Below are 19107 nucleotides of genomic sequence, written 5' to 3'. Positions count from 1 at the left end.
GGTGCCATGATCTAATGAAGTATCAGGGCAAACATCTCATTAGGTATTTGGGGTAAACATCACTTTTTAAACCATGTCATTGTATAAGTCCAGTAAGACTTACAGAAGGGACGATGACAGCAAATCATTTGTAAAGCAGTTGGAAATGTGAATTAAAGGCTATTGGCAATTTTTCTAGGCTGAGTGAGACATGTCCTAATGTTTGCATTTAATTGCTAAATAGTTGCCAATGCCTAATTTTAGGTTTGTATCCTCTAATAGCTTTTTAAAATTCATTTTGGGATTTTTTCTTTACTTTCTTTCTTTAATTAATTAATTAATTAATTTTTTTAGAACGTTCAGTTGTAAAGCTGGGGTCAATTATTTTCAGTCATCCCTTCAGCCTGTCTCATTAGCCAAGTATTTTGAGGTAATAAAGTGGGCATATTTGATGATTGTTCAATTTGAAAGATGTCATTTCAAGACTTTTCTGGAAATTTCAAAGCTGCCTGTGGGAGACCTGTTTTATGCCAAAAATGTCATTTCACATTCAGCCCTACATACTGCCTTGTGCTCTACCTTATAAATGTTTCACGCCACCTGCATTTTTTATCATGGCTTTTTCATGTGAACTTGGATTTCTTGTGGCTCACCTCGACACTCTGTCTGAAGGGGAGAAAGTGATATTTTTAAATGGCCCTTTCCCCCTTTGTCACAGAAGATAAAATTCCCCAATTATTTTCCCCCTGCACAGATATCTATATTAATATTTCAAATAATAGATTCTTTATAGTGTTATTCATAAGCCATGCATTAAATTTAAAACAAATGTATCCTTAAACCTGAATGTTTAATCTGTGTTTAATACCTGAAGTCAGATTTGTGTTGACTTAATTTGGTTTTAAAGGAAGTGTATAAAATAATTTACACTCTTTCATTCACTCCACAAATTTTTTAACAAGATTGTTGATTGCCACCTACATTATCTCCTTTAATCCTTGTAATAGTATGGCAATTTGGGAATTATCATTATTGTCATCATCATCAATATTATATCACCAGCACCACCACTTTATGGTTTTTATAAAAAGACTGTAAAGAGCCCATTTAGATGGCATCTATAATGGCCTGGGTAGAAGAATCTATATGAGGAGAACCTTTGAGTGAAGATGTTAGAAGAAAAATATAGAGAGGCTGGGGAGATAGACTGACACAGTATAGGAAATTCAAAATGGAGATGAGGAGGAGTGTAGGCCAGAGCTGCCTAGTTTTGCTTCACGTTTGCACCAACTGGGTATTAAAATATCCCAAGTTTTGGCTTCCATCCTCAGACTTTATGCTATCATCAGTAAGCAGTGTGACTTGGCCATGGGAATTGCTATGTAAGTGTTTCAGGTCATTCTACTGGTCAGCACAGCAGATGACCCACAAACCTGCATGAGGCCTGGACTCGTGTACATAATTGTTCCTGTTGATCTATCCTAGGTTCTTGATGTTCCAGGTATTGTCCAGGTTTCTAGGTCTTATGTTGAAACAGACAAGGCAGAGATAGAAAATTTGCCTGGCAAATCACTGTGAGAAGAGAAGCTCTGCCTTTAATGGGAAGATGATAAGAATTTTATCTGACTTGGCTTGCATGCTGTCAAAATTATCAGTACCAGCTTATCCATGTTCTATGACTCAAGTATGTTACATCTTCAGCAACATGATGATGCTGTCAAGTTCTGGAGGGTAACCAAGAGCATTGGAAATCGGCTATAATGTTTGGAGATCTTTGAGACCTTAGTAGCAAATGCAAAAGGAGTAACTCTTTCTTGGCATTGGACTTTTATATGTTACTTTCTGGTCTCTAGTTTAGGCATTGTTGCCTTATTATGGTATAACACCATTTTAGTTAGTCTTATGTGAGTATATAGAAAGCTTCTATAGTAGTCAGTTTTCATGACTTTCTCAGAGTCTTTAGCATTGGTTGTCTCTCCTTGGATTCCCTCCTGTAACCTGCCCTCTCCACCCAACCCCAGTTTAACCCTTCCTATCCATTATTCTTTTTTAACTCTTTATACCAGTGTGCTTTATATCCCTTCTATTGAAAGGCCCTTCCCCTGACCTCTAAGTATTTTTGTGACCTCTCTGGGTATTCAAATAAAGCAGACATATTTGAAGCTTTAAAGCTAATAATCGAAAGTGAGAGAAAACCTTCAGCATTTTCATAGCTTCTTAACGAGAAGTCTCCTATTCATTAATGGTTTTGATGCTATAGATACCAGTCAATAGAGTTATCAAAACAATGCGAACCCCATTAATTTATCAAATTAGATGAATGAGGATGGGTTATGAACGCATCTTTCTTCATGACATTTATAAAAATCACTTGTATATATAGCAGACACTCATTAACCGTTAATGTGTTTTGCTACTAAATTCTAACATGCAGGAAAAGAGACGTGCTTACAAATAGTCCCTACAATCACATTTCCGTTGAAGAGTTTTTATTAACAAAGGTTCTTTGATGGCCATCTAAATTTCATACCATTGCGGCAAATGCATTACATTTCTATTTATGGAAAATCATTTCCCATGGGTTAGGGTTCAGATCGTGTGCATAATATTTTCAAATCACTTGTTAAAAATAAAATACATCATGACAAGCCTTTCTAATACTGTAACTACTGAATGCACTTCCAGTTAGAAGAAAAATCCACTCATGCCTCCCCGAGACCCCGAGATTTCTCTAACCCCCCAGCCAAATCTTTGTACAGCTGTAAGAGAAACCAACATTCTGGGAAAGCCTGCATTTTAGGATGAGGTGTGTAATTTACTGTAACGTTTATCATAATAGAATCTAGCAGTTACCACTCTCATCAAAGCATAAGTCCCTACCTCCCTCTAGTCCAGTTCGGCTGAGCCGTCCTGTGTTTTGCCAGCAGGGAGACTTTTTGACCCTGAACACTACAGTCAGAATGGTACCACAGCTCCTGACCGCCTGAACATGGTTCATGAGGAACTTCAGAAATGAACTTTTGATTTCTTTTCAACCTTGCCAGGATTCACTTTGTGGTTGTTTGAATGAGAAACAGCCCCTTTAGGCTGAGGTATTTGAACACTTGGTCACTTATTGGTGGTACTGTTGGGAGAGGTTTAGGATGTCTGGCTTCGCCAGAAGAAGCATGTCCCCGAGGGGGTAAGCTTTCAGCTTTCATAGCCTCATCTCACTTCCCGTTTCCTCCCTTTACTTTGCTTGTGGTAAAAGATGTGACCTTGCGGCTCCCGCCTCTTGCTGCCATGCCTGCAATGTGCTGCTATGCTCTCTTGCTGCAATTATCCCATGGGAATTATAAACCAAACACTCCTTCCACCTTTTCTGGCCATGGTGTTTTATCACAGCAACAAAAATTTAACAAATATATACTCTTACTTTTGGTAGGGCCAACGATCAAGCACACTATACAGAATGATTAGGCACTACCCATTTTTATGCCCAGCACTAAAACTATGCAACTGATCAGTGCTCTATCTGTCCTGTGATTTGACTTTCCAAACCGTGAGGTTTGCTCCAGGAGTCATGATATCAATATAGTTGACTTCAAGCATTTTTAAAAATCAGGAAGGAAGGAAATAATTGTAACTTTAATTTTTTTTCAAGCCCTATTTTTAATGATGGTTCTTAAATACTTTAACCTTCTTTGTAGCCCACCACCCACCAGAAGTAGTGGAGAAGAAAGGATACGGGAGAAGTGGACTTGTTTAGAAAGGGTTCTTTGGAGCAACTCCTGTTTGTGTTGTCTGAAAATCAGCAGTTCAGTTCATAGGAGTCACCAGCAGCAGCTTGATCCACTAGCGAACACTTCACAGATACACCAGCCATCCACTTCAGTAGAGTAGGGTTAGCAAACGTAAATCAGCCGTGGTGGTGCTCTCTAGCAGGGTCAGCCATTCCTCAGCCTCAGCACAAACCAGCAGGAGGGACCACGGCCAAGAGGAACAGCAGGAAAAGTTCTGGGTTGTGCCTCTCAGTGAAGCAAAGATCAGTGAAGATGAGAGACCAACAAGCTTTGCACAGCCAGCTCTATAAGCAAGCCTAGCTCAGCCCCCATCACTGTCTATTTATACTCCCGCCAAATATCACGCGTCTTCCATGGGTCTTGCCTCAGCATGTGAATCTGTCTTAGTTGACATCACTCTGCCAATCGGCCTGATTCCTCTGAAGTGGCAAGAAACTGCAGCACACCACCAGAAGTTTCTTGGTGCATTTCTCTCTATCGAGTCCTGACAAATGGAGCTCAGCTATCCATTGTAAGGCTGACTAGTACACGCATGTCATTAGCAAAGAATCTTTCATCGTGTGTCCTTTCACGTGCTTGCTTTAGCAGAACATTCTTTCTCCTGTGTCTGCTTCACTGAAATGTTCCTTTGTGAGTCTGCCTGAGCCTTTCACCTGTGTCCGTTTCAGAAAAATATTCCTTCACGTCTTTGCCCCAGCGAAACACCATCCAACAAAACTGACTTTTCAAAGAACCCCTAAGTTTTAATTCAAATTATGAAAGAAAATACCACAGAGTAGAATGGAATAGAATGAGGGATTGGAGTGTAACACAGATAGTATTGGTTATTCAATTTTGGGCTCAGGAGTGTATGTGTGTGTGTGTGCGCGCGCGCGCGCGCGTGTGTGTGTGTGTGTGTGTGTGTGTGCACGTGTGTGTGTGTGTGTGTGTGTGTGTGCACGTGTGTGTGTGTGTGTGTGTGTGCGCGCGCGCTCGTGTGTGTGTGTGTGTGTGTGTGTGTGTGTGTGTGTTAAAATATGACATGTGTATATTTTTTTTACAGTGGTCATAAAATCAGAGTACCAAAACCTTCACATCAGCCCCCATTTTGCACACTGCCCTTTTTACTGATAAGATCCTCTGCAGACAAACCTTCCTTTGTCTTTCTGACAACTTCCAAGTCTGTCTAAGACATGAAACCTTTCTGTAGCTTTGCTGTAAAATATATATGTCACTTTCCTCCCACAACAGACTTCTGAGTTGGGAACTATTATTATCCCTATTTTATTGACAGATACATGAAGAAAATTGCCTGAGGTAACAAGATTGACAGATAGGCAACCTGAGATTTGAACCCATTGCCTCTGAGGGCAAAGCCTAGGCATTCAGCCATTAAAATTGGCCAGTTTGTTCCTCACACATTAGGCTAGACCCAGCACTTATTCCTGTGTGCTTTCCTAAGACACAGCCTTCAAGACAGCGCTTGTCACATTGTTTAAACGTCTGCCTCCTAGCAGTAGGTTGTGACAGCTGGAAGGACAAGAACCATATTCTCTGCTCTCTTAGCAACATGCACACGTATGTATCACACACTGAAAGCCTCAATTCCCAATAATTGTTATCATATGGTCTTCACAGAGGGTGCACCGTTAGGTATTACTATGGTTTTCAGGTGAACTGACAAATGTAGCCAAGAAGCTTGGCCCAGGTTACTTTTTCCTCTTTCTATTACAATAAACACATGAATATAATTTAGGAAAAGAAATGATCACTTGGGATGAAGGTCATAGAGAGTCAAAGAAATCACAGAAGTACAAGCAATTTTATAGACAGATAAAGGCATGATCAGAAACATTTCACAAAGTATCAAATATGCACTTTTCATTCAGGACCACACTGTTCATAGACATGACTGAGAACCAGATTCATTTTTCTTTCTGGTACCATTTCATCTGGCCCATTTGTTCAATCCCTTACTCAGCAGAGTGTTTGGAGCTAAATCCCATAGTTGTTCCTAGAATATAGGCTAAAAATGCATTGATTCTCCCCCCACCCCAGGAGTTCGCTGTCTACACTAGAGCCCAATTTGTTTTTGTTTGTTTGTTTGTTTTTGGTTTTTCGAGACAGGGTTTCTCTGTGTAGCCCTGACTGTCCTGGAACTCACTCTGTAGACCAGGCTGGCCTCGAACTCAGAAATCTGCCTGCCTCTGCCTCCCAAGTGCTGGGATTAAAGGCGTGCGCCACCACCGCCCAGCTCTAGAGCCCAATTTGTAATCAGGTACTTTGGGGTGATTTTATCTAGCAGCAAAGGATCTGGACTCAAAAGTCAATTGGCTTGAGACTCTAGGCTGGTCTCCCTCAGTAAAGATCTTCTATATATTATACAAAGTACAATACCACCAAGGATCTACCAGACCTTGAGCGAGGTACAAAACCAGCATGAAACTGCCGTAACATGAGTAAGATACAACACCAGCAAGGAACCATAAGCAAGGTGTGACATCGGCAAGAAACTGTGATACGTTATCATGAGCCTGGAATGACAGCATCAAAGGTCTGCTGTACCTTGAATAAGGTGCAACACCAGCACAAATCTGCTGTGCTTGAACTTGAGCACTTTGATGAATTTCCAAGCCACTGATTTATCATCTTACAGCTGCTACTGGAAACACGCACACACAGGTCTAAGCAAATGTAATTTTTGTTTCCAAATGCTAAACATTCCTTCCCCAGAAAAGTGTATGTCTCACTTCTAATTAAAGAAGCTGCATTTGCAACAGATGAAGATTACACAGATCCACAAGTGGTCAAACGTAGAGAAATCAAAACTGTGGGATGCCCAACCCCAGCTGATACATCTGCAACAGTGCAATCAATACCTGTACCTAAGGTTTAGAGAAAATCACATACTTGAGGGTAAAAACACTGTAGGGGCCAGAGATCCAGGGCATGTGTTGCTAGATGGTGTTCCCTAGGCATGGCAGGGAAGATGCAGCCAAGAAATCTCAATAATTGGTTATCCGAACAAGACTAGCATGATGACAATATCATTTGACAGCCAACATAAGTGGGAGTAATTGCACATGGTCCCACCCAAGAGAAGAGCTACAGGGCATCAGTGGCTGTTGAGAGGGAGAATCTGTTTCCTTCAGGGACGAGCTCTCTCATAGGAGGTTTAATATCAAGTGCTGAGTCCTGGACCAGCAATGCTAAAAGGATTCAGTAAGTTGTACATGTGCATGTGCAAATATATGTATATACATACACACTCATACATATATACACATATGTGTACGTGTAACAATAGTAATGAAAGATCATGGATTTGGGGAAATACATAGGAGGACTTGGGGGAAAGAGAGAGGAGCTGGAGTATATAGATAGAGTATAGATATAGATAGAGTACTCATGTATGAAATTCTTTTCAAAAATTTAAAACATGCACAAGAAACTTTTCATAGAGACAAGCACATGGTTCCCTAGAAATAGAAAGGGTGTGATGGTAACCAACACTAATGTTTTAGATGTGTAACCTTAGGCAAGGTACTTGACCTGTCCCTCTTTGCTTTGATTTTTGTGTCTAGAGAAAAGATCTGAGTCAGAATGTTAATTAATCCATGTGTCCATTGATTGGCCCAGGCACTGTGCTAAGCCTTTTCTACCTATGAGCTCAGAGCAGGATGGAAGAGATGTGGGCTTTGTCATTTTAGAATGTCACTGTGTTCCCTGGATCCAGAGCTTGTTCCAAGTTCCTCTTTCTTCGGTCATCTTTACTAAGTACCACTGCAACTCTTTTTTACATCCCCTAGGGCCCAACACTTCCTAGCTTCCCACTATGTATATGTGTATGTGTATGTGTTTGTGATGTACATGTATATTTCACAGACCCATTATAATATATATTTATGTCATAATAACTCTTGCCTTATACCCACCTACGCACAATCCAATCTATCTCCAACACTAAAGTTTATTAAAGAAATACTTTAAATGTGTCTCCTTGGAAGAGTATCCTTCTTTTGCTCAAATGAAATTTCTTTATAAACAAAATATCAAAATGCTTACTTCTCATAATAGGACAATTCCGTTCTGTTTCACCATTATACAATAGAGCCATAATGCTGATATTCTTCTCGTCTACACAGCTGCCTGAGCTTGGAAGGCTTTTTAGAGAAAATTATGGAACTGTAAGTTCATATCTCCTAATGGAACAAAAAATTGTACCCATATCCATCAAATTAACTTACTATGATTTCCTCTTTCTGAATTAAACAAAATTGGTCTATTTAGCGGGCACAAATGGGGTGGTCAGTAGGACATAGAGCATGGACTAATTTTCATGCCTGTGAAAATGGGAAAACCCCAGAAGCAGCCTTCATTTCCCCAGAAAAAGTATTACATGAGCCTTGACACTTGAATCAAGAGTCAGGTACACTCTTAATGTACCTGTCATTAATTAATTAACTAATTAATTAATGTCATAATGCTCACTTTCATTATGTACCTGCAGTGGCCTTGCTGGCTGCTTTGTGGAAAGTTACACACTTAAAAACCAAAACTTCAGGGCCACTGGGATGGCTCAGCAGGTAAATACACTTGCTGTCAAGCCTGATACCCTGATCCCAAAACCCACATTGTGGAAGCAGACAATGGATTTGCAAGTTGTTCTCTGACCTCCACATCTGTGCCTTCGCACTTGCGCACCCAAAATAAACTAATAAATCTAACAAAAATTTAAACACAACTCTACCAGCTATCTTTCAGTATCTCAAATGTTATGTGTGTGTGTGTGTGTGTGTGTATCAATATATTGTAACTGTGGCTAAATTTAAAGTCACAAAATCTCACATGATAGCTTATTTTCTAAATGTCTCCTGGAATCTATCTATCAGGGTGTCTTATTTCCTTGTGCTGACTATAAATCCTATGACATAATTCTGTTTCTCTCTACCAGATGCTCTACTTTTCATCCTCTTTTTGCTATAAGCCCCGCATCATTAGTGATATATTAGAGACCTTTGTGGCTATTCTAGTTAAAGGAAAATATACAGAAATCAGTATGGCAGAAGACAATGGTGATAACAGAGAAAAGGATGAATTCACTCTCCCAAAGATGCATAAGGTACTCACATTCAGTGTATAGCTGACAAAGTGTTTGGAGCAGCCTTTCTTTGTCCTTTTGAGGAGCTGTAGGTACCCAACATTGTGCTGGAGGCTCCAGATGTGTGGCTACTGATAGGAGCTTTTTTTAGGATGCCAGGTACTGTACAACCATCACTTACTCCTCACTGCTGTAGTGAATGAGTCCCTGAGAATCCTAGTCTAAGAAGAGGATTCTTAAGTAATTGATGTCCTGGGGTGGAGGTGGGGAAGAGGAGAGGAGAGGACAGCAAGGAGTCACGGCTAGAAAAAAGTGTGGTGAGGAAAGCCTCTACTCCAAGCTTCCCTCACCTAGAGGTGGTGGCCCAAAAGAACACCTAGGAAAAAAACCTCAGTGTACAGGATACACCATAATGGAGTACTTTCCACTGTAAAGGAGCAGGAAGGATCAGAGTAGATGCCCAGCTCCAATAATAACAAGTACTTCTTAATATGGAAAGCAGTGATTACTGTCACTATTTTTCAAAGGAGGATTGAGGTCCTTGGAGTTTACCTTGACTAAAGTCACTCTTAGACTAAGATTGGAAGCCAGGTAAATGACTTCATGATCAAAACCGCTTCTATGAGCAAAATCTTGTAGGCAAAGGGCAGGCTCCAAGCTCAGAAGCACCACAGAGATATGGGGATGAGCCTTCCAGAGAGGTCAAGGAGAGTAGTGCTTTGTGGAGTGGTGAAGCAGGCCCTGCCTCTATGCTGCATAAAACAGAGATGACTCTGCCCCTAAAATCCACAGTCATAAAGGAGGAAGATTTTATGCTTTTTGTTGCAGAATGCAATTTTGTTGTGCATTATAAATATAAAGATATGAACCCACTAAGCAAAATAAAAGCAAAGTCCCCCTTTCTAGGGGAAAATGCTTTCCTAGTTAAGAGAAGTGGGCAATGACATTATTTCCTTTCCCTGGAATGGCTTTCTATGGGTCTTAGAAGTAAACATGACCCATTGTATTTCTCCTAGACCTGACTGGCTCTAAAACTGCATTGGTGCTAGAAAGTCAGAGACCAGTTTGCCGGAGACAAAAACAAACAAACAAACAAAAAACTGGTGCAGCAAGGAAAGCCAGTGTGAAAGCCAACTCCTGAGTTTTCATAACTACCTCTCCCACTTACCCCACAGGGAGCAAGAACAGTGTGTCTCCAAGGGCTTTGCTTTCCTCATTTGCAAAACAGAAATGATGTGTTCCCCTGTCTCCTGCATCCTTTGGGTTCAAATAATGCCATCTCTCCTCACTCTCTAGACCAGTGGACTTCAACCTGTATGTCTTGATCCCTTTGATGATCAAATGACCCTTCCATAGGAGTAGAGTATCAGATATCCTTCCTTCATATCAGATATGTACATTATGATTCATAACAATAGTAAAATTACAGTTATGAAGGAGCAACAAAAACCATCTTATGACTGTGGTTACCCCAACATGAGGGACTATATTAAAGGGTCATGGTGCTAGGAAGGTTGAGAAACACTGTTCTAGAATCTCATTTTTCCTTCTGCCTGACGGAGGTTTTCTATCCTCCACATGGACTCTTGTTAACTCGCTTACATTTTTCATGTTAACTTTGAAAACTGCCCCCAACTACATTAAACACCAGAGTCATTTTAGCTATGTCCAAAGCAGTCTAGAATATGGATGTGTGAGGACTTCAAAGGAGAGACATCTGCATGTGCATCCTGATTCTAGGTCATCATCTAAAGACATGCACTACACTTCTGGACTTGCACATTAAGGAAAGTTTAGCTTCACTTTGATCGAGACCTGACTTCTTTAAATACATCGAAAACATCGAGTTCATAGAGTTCTTACCTTTCCCGGTCCCCGTTCGGGAGGGGTGAGGTTGTTCAATGAGTCATTTTTGTCTTCATGATCTCTGAGGTGTCTAAAGTTGACTGAAGGATCCTGTCACCTGCTAAGATCAGGTTCTGCCGCTGATCTTGGCTTTAAGTTTGGTTCATCGTATTCTCTTCAAATATCTCTAAACAAAAGAGTCTGAGATAGTTGGAGCTGGACGCCACTCTCTGCTCCTTTGATTCCACTCCAGTGTGGTGATTAGACGAGTGTTTGCCTTGTCGCAGATCAATTATTTTGAGGACTCAGAATTTCTTGCTGTCTTGAATTGTGCGGATGGTTTTTAAGTAGGCCATAAAAATTCCTGCGAATGATTTGTTTAATTATTGTCTTGCTCCTCATTTGCATTTTTATCTAAAATTCTGAGAACTGAAATCTGCATTCAACTCCATTTCCTGCGAGCTACAATTCGCCTTATTGGGAGAAATATCTGGACTGTGCTTTGTGTATGGAATTACATCAGTGGGCAGCCAAATGTCTGGGATGTTGCTCTGATGGCTACAGACGTTGCTATTTTGGCTGCTTTTCCTCAGGTTTAAGACAACATGTGATGGTTATCCAATTGCCTCGATTCTTATGTCACTTGAGCAATTATTAAGGTTTTAATATCTTTAGACTGTCTTATTCTGAATTAGCCTTCTGAGAATGAAGAATTCTGGCTCATTTCCCAGAACTTGTTTTGTTTGTTTTGTTTTTTTTTCCCTGCTTGTTCTTCTTCTTTGTTCCTCTAACTTACTTGAAAGACTGTCCTTTCCATGATATATAACTAAATGCATAATAACACAGCAAACCCATCATAAAGCAATAGGAGACACATCTAATGCTGTCCCTTTACCACTGAGACAACTGTAACGTGTTGTAACAGAGAGAACATTTTAAAATAATGAGAATGTGCTTTACGAAGAATTCTGTGAGGTTCAACATAAGAGGAGCTTTGGAAATTCTAGAGTCTTGACTGAGATTTAAAAAAAAAAAAAAAAAAGCTGCGAAACAGTAAAGTCATGGGGCTGAAAAGCTGCAGATGCAAAAGAAACAAAGCAAACCATTCTCTAGGTGCTGGTACCCACACTGCCAAGATGGCTCAAGTTGATGGAAGTAATATGAGAGTGCTGCTGCTGGATTGGAATGAAACAGATCACTTCTCTGGCTCTCCACTGAGACAGAGTTCTGTGCCTGCTCAAGGACTTCCGTGAATTAGTGACACGTTGGGGAGAGAAGTAGCAAATCTTGAGTCCAAGTCTAATGTTCTTTCGCCCTCAAACTGCTATAAATGTGACAAATTGTCTTATTAGTTTAGCCTAGTTCAGCATTTCCTCAAGTGTGGGATGTTAATAGGTGTTACATGAAATAATAGTTTCATGGTCAAATGAGTATAGAAAACGATGTTAAATAAAATTAAACACATTTCTTTATTTCAGGCTTCTCTGAACCTTTAATATGTTAATATATATTGGCGACTCTCCTAGAGGGGAATCAGATATACAGCAGCTCCCAAACTTAACTTGACCAGAGAAAATTCGTTTGCACAGACTGACTCACAGAAGGCATGTGGAGAAGTCCTGGCCTCCTGATAAAAGGCAACCTCTTTGTGCCAGTCAAGGGACTGAAGGAACAATAAATCAAGTTAGACATTTCAAATGATGAGATGAATGATGTACTGCATCCAGAGATAGGAATAGAACGACAGAGTGGACAGTGAGAGTGAGTCACCTACAGTGAGCAGTGGAGGATGATAACCACTTGATAGAAAGCAAAAAGACAGGGACCCAGTGCATGCTAAAAGGGATGCTAAGGATGGAGCTGATGGGATAATGAGACTCATAAAATACCCAAGCATTCCTCTCTCTGCTTTCTTCTCTATTGTGGGACAAATCGAACTCAGAGGCAGCCAACTGTAGCCTCATTTCTGGGTCCAGCCTCTCAGCCTCAGAGGGGTCCCGTGTGTCCTGCCCTAAGTGCTTGGAATGTGTTCATTGCTTCCTTACATGTATTCGCCATCCAACAATGTAAGAGTCACACCTGTTTTCACATGGAGTAGGCCCAAACCCACTTAGCTAGTGAGAGATGGATTGAGCCCAGGTTTATCTGTCTGCCTCATTTTACCACATTGCTGAGCCCGAAAAAAATATCAGACATTTAAGGAAAGCTTGAAGCACTCACAGAAGGAATTTTTCATCTTCAATTTTGAGCACATTCACCTTATTGCTGACATAATTAATCCTCTAACAGAATGAATAAGTTTAATCTTGAGGGACTTTTTAACCCTGCAGGAACAGAAAACCTTGTATTCATCTCTGTAACCCAAGGATCTAGATTAGGCCAGTGCTCAGCAGAGCTAATATTTGTTGAATGAAACAAAATTGTAGAATGAATGAATGAATGAATGAATGAGGAAATTGCACATCAACATTCTAAGAATGTTTGCTTGGAGCTCTCCTAGGATAGAGTTGTGTTGTAGGTGTTTGAAATGGGACTGTTTCCATCTTGAGCATCTGCTCTGACTATGATTCTTTGATGGCTGTGACACCTCTCTTCTTACAATTTCCCAATATACACATTAACCACACATGTATGGTTACATACCCAACTGTGATTCTGTGCTTCTGTCTCAACAGTACCAATTTCCTTCTGTTGAAGAGCCACCATATCTGTAATACTGTTTTTTCAAGGTGCCAAAGATCACCAAACCTTATGCCAAACTTCTTTCCTCAGACTACCACAATACTCCCATGTTGCTCAATACCATAAAATGCATCTTTCAAATGTGGTTGAACATTGTATTTTCCACCAGTTCAAATTTTCTATAATTCCACTGACCTTAACTCAACCAACTCCACTACAGTGAATTCTTGGATATAAGAAAGAATTCTCCTTCTAAGTTTATTATTCTCATTCTTCCATTCACATTTTGCTTCTTCTATCACAACACTGTCTTCTCTTCTTCTTGCATTCTCTTGTCCACCCATTCATTCGTTCATTCATTCACTGAGATCCTAATGTACACCAACCACTATCATAGCAAAGCAGATACCAACACAAATGAAGTTTGGTCTCTGAGCAATGCACAGCTTTTCATGGGAACCTCACATATTAAACAAGATAACATCATTCAGTGTGCTGAGGATTGCAATGAAGGCATGTGTTAAAGGAGAGATCCCTTGCCTAATATATCCAAGAGAACACAAGCAGCATCTCCTCCTAGCATCCTATACATGGCTGGAACCCAATTATAATGTTTGTAAGTGAGCTAGGCAACATTTGAACTAGGCTTCTACAATTCATACCTATATGGTCAGCTGAGGTTCTCTTTGCTTATATGAAAGAAAATACTCTTACAGTTCTCAAAGTGTGCTTTGGATAAGCTTCTGTTGTACCTGTCCAATGATATTATGAGCACCTAATAACCCCAAGTTTTACTTACACTTTCCCCCCCATATACCATCTATTATGGTGTTGGGGAAGTGGTAAAATGTCTGGAAATTCCACTGAATTGAATCTGATAAGGCCATCATATTTTTATAGAAGCATATATCTGGAAGAGGGGCATTTGAGATACATTTGCATACAGTTCATGATGTGGCTCCATTCTGGGAGAGCCTCCATAGGCAATGCTTGTCAGATCCTAGCCTTAGAAATGACCTCGTGCTCTTGTTACAATACATAGTCCAACTCTATGGGGCAGCACCTAAGAATCTCTTTCTAAGATGCTCCTCAGTGGTGATGATATTCATGACCCATGAGCCTCAGATTGAGCTGCAAGGTGAAGGAATAAATGAAAGAAAAACAGCACTCCCTGGGTTTCTGTTTATATCAGGTATAACTTGCTCATTTTATTAAGATTCACAGACTGGCTACACATTCATGTAGCCAAGGATTTTTTTTTTTTTTTTTAATATACCAGGATCCACTCTTAGAGTTGCTGATTCAGATGGCCTGGAACAGAAATAGTAATCATCATTTTGAAAGGGACCAAGGTGAGTCTAATATACTTTCGAGGTAGCAGTCTAAGACCTTGCCTTGATCTGTGTAGTCCTCTGTCACAGTGATTACTATATCATATTGTGTAGCAAAGGGAGATTTCGGGGAGGGGGGGATGGCTTGCTCTAAGCAGTATTTTCTCTGGCTTGTGCCAGAAAAAGGAGTAGAAGAAAAGTCAATGGTGAGAAGCAGCACAGGCAAATTATTTTTTGTTTGAAGATAGAATTGTTGTATGAGACAGTGTTGCTGGCCCTCAAATGTCCTTCACTGACACCAGCAGAGAAACGGGACTTCAGTCCTATGCTTCAAGGAGTGGAATTCTCACAATTAGTGGAAAGATTTTGAAAGAAACTTCTTTCCAAGAGTGTCCAGATAAGAGTTCAGCCCAGTCTAGCTAACATCTTGACTTTACACCCTGTGAATTCCTAAGCCAAAATCTCAGTGCGATCGGCTCAGACTTCTGACATGTGCATAACTGTGGAAGAATCCTCGCATGGCTTCCAGTTGGTAAAATTAAAAATTCATGCACACAGGGTTAGTTCAGCCACAGCTATACTAAGTATCATGATGATCCTCAAGCTCTCACTCCCAGACCCTGTTGTCCTCACACTACAGATGACCATGTAAGGCTTAGCATGCTTCCATGCTTTTCTGGAGTCTCATATTTAGTGGCAAATCTAAATTTGAATTTATGAAGTAAAAGAAGATAGACTTTAGTAAGTAGACGTTGAGAAAACAAATCCCAATTCTTTGATATGGACACAGGAATTACAGATACCAATCTGACCTCTCTGACAAAGTCGAATGGTCTAAAGTTATCAAGAAAAGTGGAGGGGTTTTGCTATTAACATGGACCCAGGATTCATGCAATGGAGATGGCTATACAGTCCAATGCTTCTGACAGGACTCCAAATGTTGGCAAAGCAATAAGGATGTCAAGCAAGAGACAAATGGTTTGCCTGCTTCTAGTTCACTACAGACAGAGAATACTTAGGTAAGACTGGCAATCTCTATCAGTCCCAAGAACATGACTTGATTTCATGTGATCTTAGCAAAGAAGTCAAACATTCGGACTCAGTGGTCTATTGACAAAGGAGTAGCAAGCTCTCTGACTGTTGAATCAGGACTAACTAGACAGTCCTGTGATGCGTTCTTATGCAGCACCACCTGCCACAATCTGATCTGTTCATTCAGTATTTCTCGGTTCTCTTGGAGATTGACTAAGCAAAGTCAACTCCATCCATCCACCCATCTATCATTCCATCAGCCTGGCCTGTCTGCTTTTTTATGTTCGGTTGTGCAGTCAGTGGGGTATGGAAGCAACCTGATTTCCTCACAAGACGAGAACTTTTCTAGAACAAAAGCATTTTCTCTTAAAAAAGAATAAAAATTTAAAATTTATCCTCCATTGTAGATACTGACTTTTGAAAAGACCTTTGAGCTATATTAACTTATTTGTACAGGGCTATTTCAAAAGCATGTCATAGGAATTCTACAGAAACATACCCAAGAATAATACATTGAACTCTTTCAAGTGAAGACAGGTAGACACTGCACTGACTTCACTCTTTGTCACTCATTCATTTGCTCAGGGGATAAAAATAGGATGTTTTCCATATGCTCCCAAAGGAGGCAGAGATACAAGGCTAAAGTCTTTCCATTTAATGTTTAGTACAGGCTGCCCAAAACATACTAAGAATGACAGCACATTTAATGTGCAGAGCACTTGGAGGGAAATCTATGTCCCTACTCTTAAAGTCTCATTTTTTTGAAGTGTAATGCAAAAGCCAGAGGATTGTACAGGTAGGTTTTTTTTTTCCTGATGGTTAAGGTATCTTTTTCTTTATTTAATCTGCTTGTAAAGCCCTCACTTTCCATTTCTACAGCTGCTCCTGGAGGAATTTTGATGAACTGGAGGACAGAAAGCCTATCTGTATGCAAAGAAGCCGAGGTATTCTACGTTGCCTTTTGGATTTTTCCTCTGACAAGTGGTTGGCATCTGCTAACAACACTTTTTTCTTGAGCTTTGTAACGTTGCCAGGCTGAGAACTGAGCTTTGAAAAAGGAGATGGAGCTGTTAACAAACGCCTTTGTTATCTCTGGAATTGATTATTGTACAGTGATTCACAGAAAAAAACTTGATGTGTATCTTGTCTCAATATTTACCAGCTCCTCCCAGGAAATATTGTGCTAAGAGAAATTTCCTGCCATACAACAATTGGCAACTTCCTATGATAACTGGTGCAATTTACCAACGGACTGTCCCTGTCCCATCTGTGGAAACAGTATGATAAGACCCCAGGAAAAATATTCTTATTAAGTGCTTGGAAATTCTCTGAATTCCTGGACATTAGAAGTGTTCCATATACATTCCTGCTCTTTTTCTCATGGAGAAGTATTTATAGAAAGCATCTGTCTATGTGCCTAGCATTTTTCTGGCCTCTTGGAATACACTAAGAATGAAGAAGGCAGAGGGGCTATTGTAGAGAGTGACTGGTACAGGGAAGGAAGACAGCATGTGGTGGTGAGCCAAGATTGGGGAGTACAGTTGTTCCTTTCAAGTACAAGAAAATGATTTTTAAGATAAAAGAGAGGGAAAGACAGGCATTGGGGGCTATCCAGGGGAAGGGCCAGCAGAGTGACAACTAGGAAATTATCATGTTCTAGTAAGAAAATACATCATGTAAGAAGGAGGTCACAGTTGCAAAAGGCCATGGCAAATAACTTTAGGAATGTGACAACATCTTAAAAGCCCCAGTTTTCTCCTCTAAAATGGGAAGATTATAAAAATCTTTAAGATGGTGCCTAGAAAATGGGTAGTCTTTATAAATGCTCGTTCATTAAAATGTCCTTGTAGAATATTCTCTAGCATCTGGGCACTTGCTAAAGGTCTAGGAAAAAAAAAGTCCAAAAAAAAAAAAAAAAAATCACCAAAGGTGATTTAGCTTCTTTGTGTTTTCTCCCAATTCTGTATACCTGGATTCCTTTCCTGCTAGAACATAGCCTAAACTGAACCTAAGAAGCTTTCTGGTGTGTACATGTAAAAAGGTATTTGTCATTAATATGCCTATAAATTTCTGAGTCACAGCTTCCAGGTCTTTGGTGACAAGTGCTGTCCCTTACTTGTTTCTGTGTCCACTGGCCATTTGTAGGGCCTGGCACAGAGGGGTTCCTCAGTAAGAGTGTTCTGAATGATTGAAGAGAATAGAAAATTAACTAGAAATAATGCAAAACACAACACAAATGAACTAGAGACTGCAGAACAAAACATAATCCCACTGACACTCTTTTCAAAGAAGAGACATTCTTTAATTTGTCACCAAGATCCTTACTATGGAAGTGACAACAAGAAACTGTTGCCCAAGCCACCAAAGGCTTGAAACAGTGTGTGTGTGTTGGTGGTGCATATGTAAAGCATTCCCCACCTAGGTATTTTCTGTATTCCCGTAGAGAATACACTTCAGCATTGACCTCTTCATAAACCCTGTATACAAACTGTGCTATGTGACTAAAAGCCTTAGACGCTAAATATAAATCTGAATTATATCATTATTTAAAGAATTGTATTTTACATGTTTTAAAAATATGTATATTTAAAGTTATTTTAAATATATCCAAACAAAACATTAACTCTTGAGCCTTTACCCTTTATTATACATATATAAACATACATATACATATATGGATATAGACACATATACATATATGTGCACATACACATATACATATACACACATATACAAATATAAACTTATACACATATATACATATACACACACATATATATATGTATAGATATACATACAAATATACATGTATATATACATACATATATATATACATATATGCATGTGTATACATACATACACATACACATATACATATACTCTTAGTCCTGAGTTGAAGAATAGCTGAGGCTCAGCACAAATGTAGAAGCTGCTTGGAATATTACACTGGGCAGAGAGAGTTGTGTCACTGTTACCTGGACTCTTATGCTAACATGAGAGCATGAATATGAGGGCTGGAGAGATGACCCAGCCACTAAAGGTTGATAAGGAAACCTTTGCTAGCTTTTAGAATTTATATGATGGCATTATGTTTCATTTCCTTTCTCTGACATCTAATATCTTCTCTTGAGCCTGTATTTGTCTAAATCTCACTCTACTGGAGTTTGAAATCCTCTAAGGAGCCTTCTTGCATCAGCATGGCTAGAGAAACTATCGATTCCCTTCACTCTACCCCATGGCCAACATGTTTGCATCCTGTCTTAGTGCTTTTAACACTTTCTTTCTGTATCTAGACACTCAACTCAGTGATAAAAACCAACACATTTTAGACCTGAAAGCAACCTTCTTTCAAATCTTATCTGTATGTCAGTGTGAA

General features: G+C 39.8%; 1 protein-coding gene across 2 annotated transcripts in view; it reads left to right on the top strand.

The window, feature by feature from the left end:
- Dab1 (DAB adaptor protein 1) overlaps positions 1-19107 on the top strand; it is a 1102742-nt gene that overhangs the window by 661233 nt on the left and 422402 nt on the right. The window contains exon 1 of one of the 2 annotated variants that reach the window (XM_076934561.1): positions 16611-16675. The exons of the other annotated variant lie outside the window; for it this stretch is intronic. The gene's annotated coding sequence lies outside the window, so the exon portion shown is untranslated. Of the gene's footprint in view, positions 1-16610; positions 16676-19107 lie in introns of those variants that run through there. 2 annotated transcript variants of the gene reach the window in all.

The sequence above is a fragment of the Arvicanthis niloticus genome, chromosome 5 (genome assembly GCF_011762505.2).
Source record: "Arvicanthis niloticus isolate mArvNil1 chromosome 5, mArvNil1.pat.X, whole genome shotgun sequence".
Lineage (NCBI taxonomy): Eukaryota > Metazoa > Chordata > Mammalia > Rodentia > Muridae > Arvicanthis > Arvicanthis niloticus.
The sequence above is the reverse complement of the archived record's forward strand: the minus strand, read 5'-3'. Positions and strand labels throughout refer to the sequence as shown.